Here is a 17,589-nt window from a genome sequence, read left to right on the forward strand (position 1 = left end):
AGGCTTTGGCGAAAGCAGGGCACTCCGTTCCGACACATTGGATCAGATAACATATAATTTCATTGACTGCACCTATGACCGTGCATCCCTTGCAATCTACACACGTGACTTCACTGCACAGTGTTTACAGAGTTCGAAGCACAACTGCTCGGAAAGGTAAACACTTATTTTCTCAGTAATTTCAAATCACATCGACTACAAAGCTCAGAAGGCGGAACAGTGCTACAAACAAACCATGTTATTTGAAACGGAATCTCTAGCAACGGAATATCGACGGAACTCCTCTGCAACCGATTTCCCTATATATATGGTCAGCCGAGGGCGCCCGACGGTTACACGAGGGAAGTATGCCGCCATATCGACAGGTAATAGGCAATCGGAGTAGATTTATACGTCAGGTGTGACAGCCTCTTCCTGTGGCAATATGCTGCACGTGCCGCAGGGTAGGACTGCGGATAATTTCGACCACCTGGGGTTCTTTTGACGTGCGCCGGAAATCTCCGACACACGGTGCTGGTGCATACCGCTATAGGAAATGAGCCGGAGCGACCAACTACTGCCGAATATTGTGCGTAGCCTATATGTTAAACCGACACGATATACATGTCGGAATATACCATCATGAAGTGTATGTCACAGACGTTTTCTTTTCGAATAACCAGCAACGGTGTGGACTATAGAGCATCGCCCCTGGCGTTGAAACTGCCCAAACATCATAACAAAATAAAGTTGTTGTTTCGTTTGGAATACACGGAAACATTTTTGCGCTGCTAACAATCCCGATGGCAAAACGCGTCCTTTTTGTAGAAACAGAAAAGAAAAGAACGAAGCGCGACGGCAAAAGTGGGTACGGGTAAGGGCGAGCATAATAATGGCGTGCTGCATGAGTAGCATCGAGACGTTCCTCGAATCAAACCATGGACGCGTTACCGAACACTGCGCGAGCTTGCGAGCTCGCGATGCCTCCGCCTTCCGAGTTGACGTCACCACAGCAACAGGGCGTTCACGTGGCGCTCACGTGGTACTCTTCGCGGGTGCCAAAAAAAAACCCGTTTTTCGAGAACGGCGCAGCTACTGCTACTGCGCGTGGCAGAGGGTAGTTGGGGCAGTCGCCCGCGCAGGGAAGGAAAACACCCAGATGAAAAATTTTCCAACTGGGACCAGTTCAAACTGTGTTATTGAACTGGGACCAGTTCAAACTGGGACCAGTTCAAAGCCAGTTTGCAGCTGGTCCCAGCTTGAACTGGTCCCAGTTCAATAACACAGTTTGAGCTGGTCCCAGTTTGAACTGGGACCAGTTCAAAACCAGTTTGCAGCTGGTCCCAGCTTGAACTGGTCCCAGTTCAATAACACAGTTTGAACTGGGACCAGTTGAAAACCAGTTTGCAGCTGGTCCCAGCTTGAACTGGTCCCAGTTCAATAACACAGCTTGAGCTGGTCCCAGTTTGAACTGGGACCAGTTCAAAACCAGTTGGCAGCTGGTCCCAGCTTGAACTGGTCCCAGTTCAAAATACCAGCTTGCAACTGGTCGCAGCCGAAGTAGCAACGTTTCTCCTCCAAGCGGAACTGAGCCACTCGGGAGCTCATTTGGATCTCCATGATGAAACACACAGATGCATATGATACTGAAATAAACATGAATTATTTTATTGTGCACTTCTGAAACAGACATTTTGTATTTCACGATGCAGTTTCTCACTGACTTTACAGAAACGGTTGAGGAAAACAGGAAGCGTTCCGGGCAGCCGTGGAAGTCATGTCATCAGTTGGTTTTCTACGTATAGAGCTGCAGAAGAGCTATCATTACTAATTCATTTAGTTCACTATACACACATATGTCGCAGACACTCACCTTTCCTGTGTATCCCCCGTTACAGGAGGCGCTTGTGGAGTCCGACATATTGCTTCGCAGTCGTCCTGTGAAGCACAATATTATCACCAAAACATGAATTGAAAGGCACAACTACTCCACAACAGACTCACATGCTTTTCCGATCCACGCCACGAGTACTCTGGTGAGCTATGCGGATTCTAGAGGAACCCGTGTTTTCCGTGTGAAGGACCTGAAACACGAGAATGACATGCATTAAAAGCGGGAACGCGCAGACTAACGGCACATGATGAATAAAAGAACGAGAAACCAAGAGACACTTTTCACAGCGTGTGGTGTGCAAAAAGTTGCTTTGTTAACGTTAACTTCGCATTTGCATAAACCGGGCGTTGGTCGTGAAAGAAACGCGTCCATATGTTCTCGTGCAACACACTGGAGAGACAAACTTTACGTGCAGCAGGACGGTACCATTATTTATATTTCTGCTTTATTCGCAGGAAGCAAAAAACACTTGAGCATAGTACTCACGATGAAGCAGTCTTCGCAGCTGCAACAGAGCCGCAATCGCATGACACCTGTCTGGTCGTACTGAAGCCGATGACGCTCACTGTAATTTATATTGTCGCATGTCACGCTAATAACATTAAGAGCAAAAATGTCACTTGGGGCATGCTGAGACGAACGCGAAAAGTCAAAACACGGCAGACAAGAGCGAACGCTGCATCTTGAAGCAGCAAGCGACCGTTACACCTTGTTCAAACGCGTCATTCATCAGGGGAGCAGGAACGCGCAAAATATGCAAACATAATAATTCCAAATTAGCTTTCGTTAACATTAGCGCACCTTCAAAAAAAATAGAAATATGATTTTTTTACTATAAAGTTGCTTTCCGATCGTCCCCCCAACCTTTCTTTCGTAATCTTCATATATGTTATTACAAACCTATCCCGGAACCCCCAAACCGAAACTTCTCCCAAACATGTCAGCTGGTCGAGCTTGAACTGGCACCACTTCACTTTCCAGTTGCCACCTGCCCAGCTTGAACTGGTACCAGGTCATGTCCAGTTGCCTCCAGCCCAGTTTGAACTGGTACCAGTTCATGTCCAGTTGCCACCAGCCCAGTTTGAACTGGCGCACCACTTCACTTTCCAGTTGCCACCCCCACCTTCAACTGGTACCAGGTCATGTCCAGTTGCCACCAGCCCAGTTTGAACTGGTACCAGTTCATGTCCAGTTGCCACCAGCCCAGTTTGAACTGGTACCACTTCACTTTCCAGTTGCCACCTGCCCAGCTTGAACTGGTACCAGCTCATGTCCACTTGCCACCAGCCCAGTTTGAACTGGTACCAGTTCATGTCCAGTTGCTACCAGCCCAGCTTGAACTGGTACCACTTCACTTTCCAGTTGCCACCAGCCCAGCTTGAACTGGTACCACTTTAGTTTCCAGTTGCCGCCAGTTTGATCCCACTTGGTTCCAGTTCATGACCAGTTGGAGGCAACTGGGAACGAACTGGTACCAGTTGACTTCCCAGTTCATTTTTTCGCCTGGGCAACGCAAAGCTCCTCGACGTTCGCGTTGCAGATGGCGGACCCGGTGGACTCGTATCTGCTTTTCCTCGAAGAAGGTGTTGCTGAGGAAGAGCCGGTGCGCAACTTCCTCAGTCATCGAGATGCTTTCGAAGCGTTATCGAAAGACGTATTCATCGCTACCTTCCGCTTGTCGAAGGAAGCTGCCAGGGAGGTGTGCGAAGCTGTTAGGCCGGAGTTGCAGCGCAGCAAGTACACGATCATAATGTGGTTCATTCTTTGCGCACGTAACAGCTCCCCATTTTCAAAATATACATTTCATCCCGAGAATCCCGTCGGACAACTCTGAGCGTAGAGCGGAGAGTCCTTACAGCCCTTCGTTTCTACGCTACTGGAGCTTTCCTTGGAAACATTGGAAATGAGGAAACGATCGCCTGCAGCAAGCGTGCAGTGTCATAGGCTGTCCATGAAGTTAGTGAAGCCATCCTGAAGTACCTTGCGCCCAAGTACCTGCGGTTTCCCACAACGCATGAGGCGAAGCTCGAAGTGAAACGTGGCTTTTATGAGCTGGCAGCCTTCCCAGGCTGCGTCGGTACGTGACCACCCATGATATGTACGCATGAAAAGGCTAATGCACCCCTGTTGAAAAAAAGCCAAATAGGTTGTATGCGATCCTATTTGTCCTATACAAATTGATGTAGGATCCTTTATGTCCTATTTTGTATCATGTGGGAAAGTTGTGGGATCCTACATGTCCTATATTCATTCACATATAGGTGATTCATACGATCCTACATGTCTCATATTAGGCTATGTAGGAGAGTTGTGGTGTCCTACTTGTCCCATATGCGGCAATATAGGAGAGTTGTAGGACACTACATTGCCTATATCCGGCTACGAGGAGACTTGTAGGATCCTACAAGGCATCAAAAAGGAGCTATAGCAGATCTTACGTGACCTGTTTGGTTTCATGTGGGGAGAACGTGGGGAATTATTTTGAGATATGGAAGTGATATATTAACACAGCAATAAACGTTATTTGATTGCATATATATATCCTTCAAAACTGGGGCCCATCAGAACGAACTAGTCATATTCAATCATGTTTGCCATGATATATTTTTTTTAGGTTGAAAACAACTAAGTGGACTGGTTGCATTCATTTATGGAACATGCATAGAGTATGTCCATTACTAGTCGACGAAATATCAAGCATACAATGATGCGTGCATCCCTTTCAGTGCTATTTAAGCACAGACTTCGACAGCAATGCGCAACCGGTCGAGGTGGCGGGTGAACCACATCGAGCGACATTGCGGTGTCGATGGGGTTCTCGGTCTAATATCTAGGACTAAACCTGTTCTATCAGGACGTGGTTTGTTGTGATGGATTCCCCAATCCTTCCCCTTCACGTGCACGCTCACGGCTGGCAGGTAATCCTAAAAGTAGTCGAGATACTTGGAAATTCCAGGCCTCCGTCTGCACTTCCGATAATTCGGAGCTCCGTAACATCCGCCCCGCTAGTCAGGTCGACGCCAGAATTTCCGTCCTAGTAGGACTTGAGTCGCTCTACGATCGGTCAAATGGAACCATGGATCGGTCTTTAGCGGTTCGGGTGTTGTGGGCAGAGACGCCTTCGTAACTCTGTTTTTCTAAACTTTGGGGCCCTTTTTCGGAAGGAAGCCCGCGTCGGACAGTTTTCATCTTTCTGAAGTGTACTCGCCTCAACTCGGTGAACGTGGCAAAATTTACTACAGCTGTCAGTCTTCTCGTTCTCGAGCTACCGGTTTCCGTGTTTACACTCCTCCCAATACATGGGTCTGCCGGCCGTTTTTTTTCCTAAAAACGTTTCCATTGCACCTACAGAGTCGTGTTTGACATAGTTTTGAAGCTCTCGACGTGCTCTTACTAACCGCTTTAATTCCGTAAGCGCGCGACTTTCCGTTCCCCAGATATGGGCTTTGGAGTTGGAGGGTCATGGCGCTGGCGCCAGCAAGTCTGGCTGACGCCCGCTTGGAGACGCTTCCGTGGGTGCCGTTCCTTTAGTGCCGTAATCTCGCTTACCTAATGTCCAATTTACTGGAAATTTTGGATGCGCGTTCTCCGTTCTTTGCTCTACAACTTTTCAATTCGCACCCCCCGTCTATTTACTACAGGTTATGGCGCTATTCCCGAAATTCCTTAGGCTGACTCTCCTTCTGCAACCTTCGTCCCTGTTTTTAGGTTTGAACCCTGCGGGAGATGTGAATCACCTATTAACGGATTCGTGCACTCCGAACACCGAACGGCTAGAAACTTGCGGGATCTTTCTATCTCCCTCCATTCTCGAGTGAGGACAACATGGCAACAGCGGCTCGTTATACATGGGGCTGGGGGCATTTTTTTCGATATCGGTTGTTTGTTGGCGTAGAAATGTGATTGAAGACTTATTTTGACGGGGAAAACGTCCTCTTTCCAATGGCGCTGGTCGCCCGTACGCGCGACTTTCTGCTTTCTGGATGTAGCGCGAGGAGAGCATGGAGGAGACGAGGAGAGCCGTTACAGGCGGCGCGGCCTTGGAGCTTGGAATGCCTCCAGCTCATTTGAAAGGGAAATCTTAGAAGCGTTCGGACGTGTGTCCAGAGAGCTCTCGTTCGGGAAGCGTCTTTCGTCGTAGTTTTGGTGGTTTTGGTGCCCCGCAGTGCTGTGACTGTATTTCATGCCTTACTAGTGGTATCTGGACCTGTTTCTGTGTGTGTACCTTGGAAGACCGAAAGCCGTTGGATTTCGTGAATTGAAGGTTAGTTGTGTGCATGTAATGCCATGTTTCGTGCACCTTTTGCTTGGTGTTCTTCCTAGCGTGTGGGTTCCTATAACTTTATCCGCTCAGTGCGATTATTACCCTATTGTTACCTATTGCCTTATCCTCCATTTGTAATCTTGTGCTCTTACCCTGTGGGATCACTCTGGTTTACACTTCGCAAAATAAACTTCGACAATAAACTCCTCGAAATAAATCACGAAAAAATCCACAGCATAAAGATAAAGCCGTAAAAATCAACTTTTGGATACAAACGCTTCAGATTCAAACTTTCAAAATAAATCGTCTCTGATTGGTCGACAGGCGCGGCAGCCTCAGAGCAGCGAAGGCTTTTGGCTCCCGCGTCTCAAAATAGTTCCCCGCAGGGTGAGGCTTTTTGCGGTGGGCTGGGAACGAGAGTGCCGAGTCTGGACGAATCGTTTACTGTATTCTCCGCCGGCTATCAGGATTCTGTTGACACTGCAGTTAATGATTTGCTCTGCTGCTCGCCTGTCAAATTTGAGTATGTCGAACTCTGAATTCGTGTGGTGTCACCGAATGAGTTCCCGGTGTTGGTCACAGCCGTCCCAGCTATGGTGGACACCTGCTATATTATGAACATCGTCGCGAACATCGCCATTCTCCTGCAGCTGCCTTGGTTGTGAAGTCGTAGAGTTGAAAAGTGACGATCAACGAAAAAGCCTGATTCCGATACCGTGTGGATGTGTTGTGTTTATCCGTCTCTATGTGTCTGCCTGTGTTCCAGCCTCAGAACCGTAGAATCGTGAAATCGGAACCCGCCTGTGGTTTTCCTTGTGAGCCTACGTGCTGATTAACGCACGGAACAAGTACTGGACAGACTCTCGAAATGCATTTCTGCAAATAAGCTGCATATGAATGTGAAGAAATTGTGTATTTGTTTGCAAGAAAAAACTATTTTCTCTCGAATGAATACCTTGAGTCAGCAGAGGTCCTAATTTTTTTGTAACCAGCATACGGTAATCTCAAAGTGTAACGAAATAAGATTCTAATTTCAGGAACATCCACATTGATTCGCGCACCTTCCTAGACAACGATTTGCCATGCAAAAGATGTATCTAGACATAATACTTCAAGCACCTTGTTTTCACTGGTCTTTGAATACACTGGAACTGAAGAATGCCATTTTCAAGGTCTTAAAAACCATGAAATTTTTGCATTTTGCAACAGGAATTTTTGTATCTTTTTTATTCGCGTGGACATACAGTGTAAATTCTGGTTATCAGATGTCGGAACTGAAGAAAACTAAGGGCAATGAAGTAACTGAAATCAGAAGTGTGAGAAATGAATGGCACCCTCTGTTGTAATTGTTTGCCTTCCTTTCTCTCCTATGATCTTCGCATTCAGAAATCCCCAAGTACGTTTATTAGCCGTCACTCTTTATGCCAAGCACCCACGCCAAGAAGAGGTCTAAAATTTACGGTACCAGCTACTTCACTGTATGGTACCCTTGCACCCATTTTTACAGCTTATAAATATTGTGCTGAAATATGAAATCGCTGTAAAACTTGCATCCTGTACGACATTACATTAAATGTTCTGCTTCCAGTTCTGCAGCGTTGTTTCTTCCTCACGTTCAAGTGAAAAGGCAAAAAGAACGCTCCGGGACTTACTCTCACACAGCCATTATTTCGGTGCCATGTCCTCGCACTAAATGGTCACGAGCATACTTTGGAAAACTATAGCGGCACGTAGGGAAACCGACATTGCATTTGCACCGACCTTCTATTTCTAATAATTAAACGAGACCTAATTGGTACATTCGCTTCGGATGTACAACATGTTGTCATCCTTTATAACTGCAAAAATATTATTTCTCTAAGACTAAAAAATCAGTCCATGGACATGCTATATGCACCGCACCTACTAGAAATTAACCAGTGCTTGCTGAAAATATACTGGTATTTGTGTTTTATGTGATGTATGGCCCACATTTTCTTTTTGACGAGCTATGCCAGTGTGAGAGCTCCTATGCCAGACTAGCTAATTCCTCCTCTTTATCCTCTATGTGGTCACATATATGTTACGCTACAAGGAAGCTACCTGATACCACAGTACCAAAGAGGTGAATTTACATAAAGACAATCACATAGCAGAGTGAATAACAACCACCATTATTGACATAGTTTGCTTGGTCGATGACAACTGAAGGTAGCATATTTCTTTCCTCAGATTTTTTTTTATTGGTTTGTTCCAGCTAAAAACAGAAGCCATACACTGAGCAGCAGGGCATAATAAAACCCTCCATAAGCATCACTTTGCCTCTTTGGCTTTGCCAAGCGTGACTTTGCCTCCACAAGCATAACTTTGACATAATTGCTTTGTGCCGTGATATAGGGTACTATGACTGTGTTCGCAGTACCATTTAAAACGTTGGCACCTATAGGGCTAGATTGTAGCCCCCTATAGTGTGCAGATATTCTGATGCCTGCAGAGCTGTAAGCTGTTCTTCCGGGTGAAAGAAAGCTTGAAGACTGCATACGTTGTGGCTCACTGCCAAAGAGATACGGTTGGAGAAGAAATTACTGGACATAAAGCACAGTGAGGCATGCTCCACCCAGGCGACAAGGAGGTACACAATTAATTTTAGCCACGTTCTGTTAATGCAGCAAAAACACCTATTTCCACTGAAAGAAAGACTGTGGGCTTTTTTTCTGTTGTGGTTGAAGGGCACACGAGATCATAATAAATTGTTTCCAGAAGCTGTTACGTCGCATTCTGACATGATCTGAGCCAATATGGTCAGCTGATGCTATAAGACCTACAGAAAACACATGCCAGCAGATTCTGAACATGCTATAGGAGAGGGTATGCCCTTGAAATGATGAGATTTGTTCACTTTCCAGATGACTTCAGGTATGTGAAAACAATCATAAATGTTGACAAAGCTGTTATGAAGCAGCGACTGCAATTAATCTGTAGAACTGGGCAGAACGGTTGAATGCAGAATTTGTTCAAAGTGTGCTATAGCGTCATACAGATGGGATATGAATAAGCTGACGAAACATTTTTCTTGCGTAAGAGCAAATACACCTGTAGGTTCTCAAAATATTTTTGTTTTTGCTTCCTAGATGGCCTCAACTGACGAACAAGCTGCAGCATATTATGGTGACAATTTTTTAAAATTTTTCCTAAAGAAAAATAAACCTCTAGATTTTCAATATGTTGCAGGAGAGGACTAGTTATACAAATAAGGGAAGATTTCTTTTAGACGACCTATATGTGAATATACTATCTGAAAAAAAAAGTAATTTTTTGCAAGTGCTTGTTATTCTCAAACACATGGTTAAACAATGAATATAGATCAGCTTGATATTTTTATGTGAAGCTAATCACAAGCAATCAGTTACAAGCATAAATAATCTGGGGCTCCTTCAAGAATGCTAATGTGTCAGAAATTTATTGTAAACTTGACTCCAAATGTGTTCCTTTCTCGAGTTCTCACCACGTCACCAGATTTATTCTCGTTCTACATACCCTTTGGGATAGCAGAGCCGTGGTTCCCCTCTAACACCAGGCAAGGAAAGCGCACAAATGATGCATATGTAGATGTCAGAAGGAAGCTCGTAAGGGACAACTTCATATTTCGGCACAGTTTAATGTGCCCCCATTGTTCAAGAAAACAAAATGATGAGTTACATTCGATATATGCATCATCTAAAAAATGCACACAATTTTTTTCAGTGATATTTAACAGAGTCAAGCTACATCTCTGGCTGGTTTTGGCTGGAATAGCCCAGGTTGACAGCTACACAAGCTGATGTATGTCAGCACTGAAAATATAAAGGAAAAAAGGCAATTTAAAATGCCTCACTCAATTTACTACTTTTCATAGCTTACACCTTGACAGGTGTTTTTTATCCTAAAATGGTTTCATTGCCAAAATCAACGAGAATGACCGTCATCACATTAACAAGTTTCAACTGTATACCAAGTAATAACAAACATGTGCTTACTTTTTCTGCAATCAAGACGTAAATTACATCGTTGAGTTGCAGGCTTCAGTGAAAAATCACTGCTGAGTGAGTACGGCACTGCTAGTGACGCAACATGTGATTCCAGTGTCTTTCACCCCACCCCATGTTATTTCATGAGCAGTTGGCATCAGAATCAATCAGCTTGCATGATGCACTTATGAAGGGTAATTTCATGTGTGCCGATAAACATACTGCAGTGCTAATTTACAATGTAGTTTGTGGCTGTGGAGCACACTCATATTCAGTATGCCATGTGAACTAGGGGAGCATTTTCTGGCATAAACATTACATGAGTGAAGACCCCCCAAAAATGTAACCACCGTTTACGTGCATTTGACAACCTGCATTTTCATTGCTGAGAGGCTCTCTTCGTAGCAAGAGGGAAAGGGTGCTGGCAATGTGGCACATGTTCATAAGATGTAGAACCAGAGACACAGAAAAAAAATTGACAGCATATCATGATCTCAATCATGTCATTGTGTCCGTGTTTCTGTCTCCTGTTCTGCATTTGTTAATCTTTTTGTGTAATTGCTGGATTTTAGCCCAACAGCAGAGGTCAGCAATTAGAGCACATCCAGAACATGCAAGGCCTACATTTCCTCATTATCCGCATTCCTCATTCAAGTAACGTTGAAGGAGTAACCATGCAAAGAAACAATACAACAGTGAAGCTGGCTTCAGTGCACTACAACATGTAACAATATACAGTATGCCTCAGTGTTTCCCAAACCGTGTCAGGACCCGCATTGAGGCCGCGATAGCCCAAACGGGGCCCAAGAGAAAGCAGATGAAGTGAGGGCAATATGCCACAAAACCAAGGAAACTATACTCTACGACTGCATTATATTCAAATGGTTTTACAAAAATGCAAGTTCAGTTCAGCACACAATCAGTCGGGAAACAAGCTAACTCGCAGCAATGCTTTGAATCAAGTGTGCCGCAGTATTCCTCACTGTATCATGACGAGACTGTGGACCTACATCAGACGCTACTTGCACGCACTAGTATAACATTTATATTTATTTATTTATTTCGAGAACCCCAAGGGTCCGGAGGACATTACATGGGGGGTGGGAACTGGAGCGTAAGATACATTTACAGCAACTTGATAGAAACAAACAAGCAAGCAGAAAAGAACAACACAATTAGCAGTAAGTAAACAGGAAAATAAAGAAACGACGACAGTACAATCTTATATGAAAACAAGTATTAAAGCGTGAAACAGGGAGTTGGTTCACATAAGTACAGATAATTAACAAATATGATAAGGGGGAGGTGAAAAATTTCATAGCAACTGACATACAAGCGTGGTGGTCTTGTGGGTGGAGTGAACGGGAGAGGGTGTTACAAAATAGTGTATGGTAGATAACACTTGCGAGAGGTGATGGGAGGTTGTTCCATTCGATGGCAGTTGAACAAAAGAATGACCTGGATAATGCATTGGTATTACAATGAAAGCATGTGACCTTAATAGTGTGGTGGATGCGAGGAAAAATGACACTCGGGCGGGTGATGGGCGGTTGGTGCGGTGGCAAGATGAAAAAGAACCAATGGAAGAGGGCTAACTTGGCAAGACGGCGACGATGTTCGAGTGAGTCGAGATTAAGGTTTGATTTTAACGCGGTTACAAGGGATCGAATTTGTAGCCGTTGGAAATGAAACGGGCAGCCCGATTCTGGATGGCTTCTAGGGCGTCGCAGAGATACTTTTGGGGAGGGTCCCAAATAGGTGATGCATATTCCAGCTTGCTTCGTACAAGAGCCGTGAAGGTTAGCAGCTTAAGATGGAGCCCGCCAACCTGAGGGTGCGTCTAACAAAGCCTAGGGAGCGAGAAGCGTTAGTTATTATGCGGTTGATGTGCTCGTTCCAAGTTAGGTTGGAGGAAAGGTGGATTCCAAGATATTTGTAAGAATCTGCTCGGGTTAATGTGATATCACTTAGAGTGTAGGGGAAGGGAGGAAGGCAGGAGACCCGTCTTCGAGAAAACGACAAAATGCGACACTGTGCAATGTTCAGAGGCATTTGACACTCATTGCACCAACGCCGGATTAGTTAAAGGTCGCTTTAAAATTAGTTGGTCAGAAGGAGAGAGGATTTGCCTGTACACTACACAGTTGTCAGCAAAGAGACGAATCGTGGAAGATATGCCTGAAGGAAGGTCATTTATATTGATAAGGAAAAGGAGAGGGCCGAGGACTGAACCCTGAGGGACACCAGAAAGCACAGGTACATCTGGGGATAGGTGGTTGTTGCAAGTAACAAATAACGTACGATTAGTCAGAAATTGAGCTATCCAATGGACGACATACGGGTCGAGGTTAAGCAGACAGAGTTTGTATAGAAGCTTAGAGTGCGGCACCATATCGAAGGCCTTGCGAAAGTCTAAGAAAGCGGCGTCAGTCTGATGATTATTGTCCGCGTGGAGAAAGATGTCGTGAACAAAACTGACTACTTGAGTTTCACACGAAAAGAGGTTTCGAAACCCGTGCTGCAAGTGATAGAAGAAGCATTTTTCTTCAAGGTACTTAACTACGTTGGAGTATGCGTTCGAGAATTTTACATACTATAGATGTGAGTGAAATGGGGCGGTAGTTATTAACGATGTGGCAGCTGCCTGATTTGTGAATAGGGACAATCTTCGCCATCTTCCAGTTCTGCGGTATGGCAGAATCTTGGACTGACTGAGTAAATATGCAACATAGAATCTTGTTGGAAATAGATCTCGTGTTGTATAGAACCTTCGGGTTAATAGAGTCCGGACCAGCACTCGACGACAGCTTAAGTGACTCAGTGATTTTACAAATGCCATGAGTGCTGATATGAATGGGGACCATAGGTGACAAGGCGATTACTGATAATGGAGTTTGGGTGTACCCGTTATCGGTGTTGAAAACGGATGAAAACAAGGAAGCGAAAGCGTTGGCGCAGTCGCTGTCGGCGGGTGTCAGTTAGACTGATACGGTGGGATTTTGGTGGAGATAAGATTTTCCAAAATTGTTTTGGTTTATTCGTCAAGAGAGACAGGAGGTCGATGGTAAAGAACTTATGTTTCACTTCCTTGATCGAGCGCCTGTATTCCCATTCACAGTAGTGAAATTTAGCCCATGATACATTGTCGCCAAGACTCTTTGCTTTCCTGAATAAGCGCTGTTTCTTGGTTAGCAAGATTTTAAGACTTTTCGTGAACCAAGGATTGTGATCATTAGATTTCACTCTTATCTTTGGGACATTGTAAGGTAGTTTATGTTGTCACGAAAGAGGGACCAGTTATCCTCAATGGAGTGAGGCAAGGTGCCATGAAATGAATTTTCATACAGAGCTTCAAGACCCTCGTTGATGGCTTGGAAGTTAGCTCGAGCATAGTCGTATATGGTTTTATCGTTGATTATGAACATTTGGACTACTTGAAGAGATATCTTAGAAAATGGCCTTGTGGTCACTGAGACCATCAGTGACATGCAAAGAAGTGATGTGCTCAGGATGGGAGGTTAAAACCAAGTCAAGGGTTGACTGCGTGGCATGAGTTATTCGGGTAGGATGTGGAACGACATGCGATAGATTAAATGTAAGGCATAAATCCACAAACAGTGATTGCCGTGGAGCAAGTCCCAATTTATTGACCGTATATGTATCAGCGTATATTGAAGGTGTACATTACTGTATATGTATCAGGGCAGATTTCAAGCTTCCTGAGCGCGCACAGACGGTGATCTCAGTTGTCTCGCGACGTAACAGACGGAGAAAGACACCGGCTGTCACACACACAGACATCCCGAAGGCTACGCCCATCTTTGTTGATGCACCCACGAATCCACAGGAAGACTGCCGAAGCTCCCCAGCCGAAAAAATGGAATTGATCCTATTGGACAATTTCCAGTTGGGACCAATTCGAATTCCAGTTGTGTTTTTGTCACCCAATTGGACTGAAACCATTTAAAAACAATTGGTCCTCCTATTAAAACCCATTAAAAGCAATTGGTCCTCCCATTAAAAGCAATTGGCTCTCCCATTACAAACAATTGGTCCACCCATTAAAAGCAACTGGCCCACCCATTAAAAGTAATCGGCTCTCCCATTAGAAAGAACTGGCATCCTCAGGCAGACCCATTGGTCCCATACCAGCTAACCAATTAAATGCAAATGGTTATGATAAATGGTCCAACTGGAATATCTCAAGGGGACCAGTTGAAAATGCCATTGGTTTGATAAGAGAGTATCACACAAACACACACAGAAGGTAACAACTTGAGTATTTATTCATGTCTGGACTAGACTGGTTGACTAGACATTTTCAGATATCTTGGTACACGAGAATCAAAGAGGTTTTTAATAAAAAAAAATATAAGCTTCCTAGGTACTGTGATAAAACAAAACATTTTGTATGTGATTCTAAGGGAGTACACCTTGTATGTGATACTATGGGATAAATCACTGCAATCTTGTATAGCACTTGCATGTGATATCAATGGGTAACAACTTGAGTATTTATTCATGTGTGGACTAGACTGGTTGACTAGACATTTTCAGATATCAGTATATTTTCAGACATATCAGATACGGCCAAAGCACTGCGCATGCTTTATCACTCAAAGGGTTGGGGGTTATATATTCTTTTTCCTTCTTCAAGCAAACAGGGCGCTCTCGAGGTCAGATAAGATAGTACAAAGGCGATATATTTTATTGTGCAGCGCAAATAGTTGCCAATATTATTCGTGGGGATCACTATCTTTTCGCATCCTCTCCCTGAAACTAAAGTCTTTCGTCAAAGTGGATGATATGGTCGGCTAAGTTTGTACAGAGGTGATATTTTTTTATTGAACATGTAGAGAAACTCCAAATTATTAAATGATAGCAACAATACTCAATCAAAAACAATGAGAAACAAATTTAATTACATCAATTTTGTAATATCTTGAAAGTTCTATGTAGATGAACCTGGGGCTATATTCCTCCTTCCAGTAAACAGGGCGCTCTCGAGGTCAGATAAGATAGTACAAAAGCGATATATTTTATTGTGCAGCGCAAATAGTTGCCAATATTATTCGTGGGGATCACTATCTTTTCGCATCCTCTCCCTGAAACTAAAGTCTTTCGTCAAAGTGGATGTCATAGTTGGCTCAATTTGTACAGAGGTGATATTTTTTATTGAACATGTAGAGAAAGTCCAAATTATTAAATGATAGCAACAATACTCAATCAAAAACAACGAGAAACAAATTTAATTACATCAATTCTTGTAATATCTTGCAACAGAAAGTTCTATATAGATGAACCACACAGAAAAATCAAATGGGAAACACAACTGAGAAATATGAGGCATTCCCAACTCAGAGATTATTTTTACTGATGTCAATCGAGTGATCAACTGAAACAAGTACAAGACAATAATTATTTCAGGCAGTAACTTTCTAAGCAAGCGAGAAATATTTAAAAGTTTTGCTATAGAGGAAATCGACAGACAGAATTAATACATCATGCATACATAATGCGCAACTCAGAATATTAATCGAACCTGAAACAAAATCAAAACAATAATTAATTAAGACAAATCATTTCTAAGCAAGCAACGTGAATACACCACAGAATCTGAACAGAAACTTGTCTTTTCAATGAATAAACAAGATCAACTAGTGGGTTCAAGTGATAAAGTGAGTGGTGGATGAAAGACGACGACCCCAACACCAACATCAAGTTATGGAAGGGAGAGTTCTAGCATGGTCACATAGAATCATTGAAAGCACACATTTTTTTCTTACTCATCACATCCTTTTGTAAATTGTATCCATAATTCTCATGGCAGGTGGAGATTAATAACATTCTAAACAAAAAAAATCAATAAAATGAGCATAGACATGCTTTTAATTAAGTGTAGACGCGCACTTGAAAACAGAAGAGACAATTGCTCTACATTGAAGAGATGGACAGATTTTGTACTGGCTACCATAAGTCATGGGAGGATGTGATAAAAAACTGCTTCGAAAAAGAAGAGCTGCGAAACGATTCCATTATCGCTGCATTTCAATACGTCCTAGACATTGTCGTGTTCGGAGATATGGTGCAAACTAGAGAATAGAAGGTGCAAGAATTTATATGCCGCATCTACAATACTTATAAAAATATCTGCACATCAACGTCGGGAGGGCCACTGGGATTGATGGCGGAGTTTTTGATGTTTGCTAACGAAGAATTTAAATACAGTAGACCAGATGTAATTGTAATCTTTGCAATGGGCATTGCATTCATCAAGAAAGCAGTGAGATCAAATTATCATATACAAGCGGTCTATATCGCACGATTCCTTACGGATTTGTTGAAACTACACATACCTGAGATGAAAAATATATAAAAGTTTATCACATGACATGTTCAACTACCACGGCAACGCAATTATTTTCTTCTACCAGTTCTTGCAATGATGTCGAATGAGCAGAAGTTCAATATTGTCGTGCAATGTCTGATGTATCACGACTTATTAAAACTCAACGAACATATCAACTGCGGTGGACCACCGGACGATTTTCTTCTAATACTGTTTTGGACGCCATTCAAGAACCTGCATACAAAGAAAGGAAACATCAATAAGAGACTGTGCATCATCACAACAAACTGCAAGTTGCTGAAGCGATGCAAATGCGGCGACAACGTATCGATTGCATTAATCAACGCTGGATTCAAACGACCGATAATAAGACATCATTATGTAATACATTCCGAATTCATCAATCAAGACAACAAACGAAAACTTCAGAGATTGTAATAGGACAATTGTAATATATCGGAATAAACAAGCATATAACTGAAATAATAAATGTAATATTTGTCATCATTATAATGTATTCTAAGCATCACAATGAAAAACACTTTGCATTTAGTATGGATAGACTGAGAACAGTGATCGCTAAGGAAACGAATTTCTGTACTGTGTGTAAGAATTCTCATATGAAATCAGAGCTCACCATCAAATAGGTTTTACCCGACTACACTCTGTACAAGTTCAACACCCGAAGGATAGAATTGCCGGAGAAGGATCGGTCATTGAAATTTAGAAGCATGATACATCAGTCTATGATTACAAAAAAGGATCACTAGTCTTTTGTGAAAACCTATCATATTTCATGAATAAAATTCCACAATGCAGATATATTTCTCAAACAGTTGGACTAGCCATCTTATGCACGAGCAAACGACAAATGTATAATTCAAAGTATGTCTACAACATCTTTTGACAATATATGTTGAAAGGAATCTATTATCAAATGCCGCGATGCAAATGGAGGATTTTACAAGCATGACGTGCAGGCGAAGTCTACATTTCTAATCACGTAATCTTCATAACACACGGCACACAAACGTATACGAAATAATTTCCAAGTGGCAATCACATTTTGGGAGAAGCTGATCACACAACCGGTTAATATTCTATTAACCATTGCACG

General features: G+C 43.1%; 1 long non-coding RNA gene across 1 annotated transcript; it reads right to left on the reverse strand.

Moving 5' to 3' along the window:
- Positions 1-1,631: 1,631 nt before the first annotated feature.
- On the reverse strand, positions 1,632-2,678 carry LOC135373119 (uncharacterized). The gene is made up of 3 exons (XR_010416291.1): positions 1,984-2,678; positions 1,853-1,917; positions 1,632-1,786 (listed from the first exon to the last, which is right to left on the reverse strand). It is a non-coding gene; the product is annotated as an uncharacterized LOC135373119 (long non-coding RNA).
- Positions 2,679-17,589: the final 14,911 nt, after the last annotated feature.

Source organism: Ornithodoros turicata, unplaced genomic scaffold (genome assembly GCF_037126465.1).
Source record: "Ornithodoros turicata isolate Travis unplaced genomic scaffold, ASM3712646v1 Chromosome21, whole genome shotgun sequence".
In the NCBI taxonomy this organism is placed as follows: domain Eukaryota; kingdom Metazoa; phylum Arthropoda; class Arachnida; order Ixodida; family Argasidae; genus Ornithodoros; species Ornithodoros turicata.